This window comes from Bubalus kerabau, chromosome 17 (genome assembly GCF_029407905.1).
Source record: "Bubalus kerabau isolate K-KA32 ecotype Philippines breed swamp buffalo chromosome 17, PCC_UOA_SB_1v2, whole genome shotgun sequence".
NCBI lineage: Eukaryota > Metazoa > Chordata > Mammalia > Artiodactyla > Bovidae > Bubalus > Bubalus kerabau.
The window spans coordinates 62,762,298-62,765,368 of NC_073640.1; positions in this window are offsets into that span (position 1 = coordinate 62,762,298).

Genomic DNA, 3,071 nt, shown 5'->3' on the forward strand with positions numbered 1-3,071 from the left:
TTTCATTCCAATCCCAAAGAATGGCACTGCCAAAGAATGCTCAAACTACCGCACAATGGCACTCATCTCACATGCCAGTAAAGTCATGCTCAAAATTCTCGAAGCCAGGCTTCAGCAATACGTGAACCGTGAACTTCCAGATATTCAAGCTGGTTTTAGAAAAGGCAGAGGAACCAGAGATGAAATTGACAGCATCCGCTGGATCATGGAAAAAGCAAGAGTTCCAGAAAAACATCTATTTCTGCTTTATTGACTATGCCAAAGCCTTTGACTGTGTGGATCACACTAATCTGTGGAAAATTCTGAAAGAGATGGGAATACCAGAACACCTGATCTGCCTCTTGAGAAATTTGTATGCAGGTCAGGAAGCAACAGTTAGAACTGGACATGGAACAACAGACTGGTTCCAAATAGGAAAAGGAGTCCGTCAAGGCTATATATTGTCACCCTGCTTATTTAACTTATATGCAGAGTACATCATGAGAAACGCTGGTCTGGGAGAAACGCTGGACTGGAAGAAACGCAAGCTGGAATCAAGATTGCCGGGAGAAATATCAATAACCTCAGATATGCAGATGACACCACCCTTATGGCAGAAAGTGAAGAGGAACTCAAAAGCCTCTTGATGAAAGTGAAAGAGGAGAGTGAAAAAGTTGGCTTAAAGCTCAACATTCAGAAAACGAAGATCATGGCATCTGGTCTCATCACTTCATGGGAAATAGATGGGGAAACAGTGGAAACAGTGTCAGACTTTATTTTGGGGGGCTCCAAAATCACTGCAGATGGTGACTGTAGCCATGAAATTAAAAGACGCTTACTCCTTGGAAGGAAAGTTATGACCAACCTAGACAGCATATTCAAAAGTAGAGACATTACTTTGCCAACAAAGGTTCGTCTAGTCAAGGCTATGGTTTTTCCTGTGGTCATGCATGGATGTGAGAGTTGGACTGTGAAGAAGGCTGAGCGCCGAAGAATTGATGCTTTTGAACTGTGGTGTTGGAGAAGCCTCTTGAGAGTCCCTTGGACTGCAAGGAGATCCAACCAGTCCATTCTGAAGGATATCAGCCCTGGGATTTCTTTGGAAGGAATGATGCTAAAGCTGAAACTCCAGTACTTTGGCCACCTCATGCAAAGAGTTGACTCATTGGAAAAGACTCTGATGCTGGGAGGGATTTGGGGCAGGAAGAGAAGTGGACGACAGAGGATGAGATGGCTGGATGGCATGACTGACTCGATGGTCGTGAGTCTGAGTGAACTCCGGGAGTTGGTGATGGACAGGGAGGCCTGGCGTGCTGCGATTCATGGGGTCACGAAGGGTCGGACACGACTGAGCGACTGAACTGAACTGAACTGATCTAATAAATATTTCCAAACATTAATGTTCATTAGGCTACTGTATAAATTCCTTAGGTAAGAGACAGTAAATAGTAATTTATCTGTTTAGTAAGATAAGTAGTAAGCTACTACCCTCTTCAAAACTGTATAGAACAAAGGAACATATGTGTACAGCAGGAAAAGGAATGTTATAAATTCACAGCATGAGTAAATATTCAAGTGTTTTCTTAAACAGTCCCACTGTGGTTTTTCCATGTTTGACTATTGACTCCTTTAGACTTCCCTGGTGGCTCAGAGGGTAAAGCGTCTGCCTGCAATGTGGGAAATCAGGGTTCGATACCTGGGTCAGGAAGAGCCCCTGGAGAAGGAAATGGCAACCCACTCTGGTACTCTTGCCTGGAAAATCCCATGGACGGAGAAGCCTGGTAGGCTTCATGGGGTCGCAGAGTAGGACACGACTGAGCAACTTCACTTTCACTTTCCTTTAGACTTTAAAACAACCGCTTCCTGTGCTGCCTCTCTGGGCAGGCTGAGACAAAAGACTAAGGCCTCCTTTCTTTGATACCAACTGGTAACTCACCAGAGCAGGTACCTTCTCCTCCTTGCCATCAGTAATCATCTTAACACTCCATGAATGTCACCATTCCTTGTTAGTCAAGCTTTTCCCCCCAACAGCTTGGAAGTCTACCCTGCTCCCACTAGAAAGTTTCAGCAGTTAACATTCTCATAACATTTTAGCATATGGCTATATCTGTCTCAATATCCAAACCAAACTTGGGGTTGGTTCCATCCTGTTCCAGTGGGTGACTGCAAAGTAACAAGAACCAATATGTTGGGAACTGAATGTAAGAAATTTCTAGTTTATCAAACAAAAAAATTCCCATCATATAGTGTGACTTCTATATTATTTCCGCGGCTTTCCTGGTGGCACAGTGGTAAGGAATCCACCTGCCAGTGCATGAGACATGGGACACATCCCTGGATGGGGAAATTCCCACATGCTGTGGAGTTACTGACTCTGTGAGCCACAACTATTCAGCCAATGATAAACAAATAATAAAAATAAAAAAAAATAAAAACTTTCAGAACGCTCCAAGCTCAAAAAGAGCTATCATTTTAACCTTATTTCCAAAGTTTTTTATTTCCTAATTTTTGCCCGTTTATTATTCCTATTTTCACTTCATGTAAATTAGGCACATGCTATTAGTTTCAACTAGGCACAAAAGCAATGGCACCCCACTCTAGTACTCTTGCCTGGAAAATCCCATGGATGGAGGAGCCTGGTGGGCCACAGTCCATGGGGTCAATAAGAGTCGGACAAGACTCAGAGACTTCATTTTCACTTTTCACTTTCCTGCATTGGAGAAGGAAATGGCAACCCACTCCAATGTTCTTGCCTGGAGAATCCCAGGGACGGGGGAGCCTCTATGGGCTGCCGTCTATGGGGTCGCACAGAGTCGGACACAACTGAAGCGACTTAGCAGCAGCAGCAACAGGCACAAAAGAGGACATGGGGAAATATAATTGCTCCACTATGGACAGTATGGAGAGAATAACTCAAGTGCAAATTATTAGTATATAGTCCCAAAATTGTCTATTTGATTTCATCATGAAAAGAAATTCTTCTACCTTCTTTCAACCTTGAGAGCCTTTGGTACATTGCTAGTTTCTGTTATGAAGAACTGAGCATAAAGCTGTGTTGCAGAAAGAAGCATGATCCATTCAGAGTTATGGAA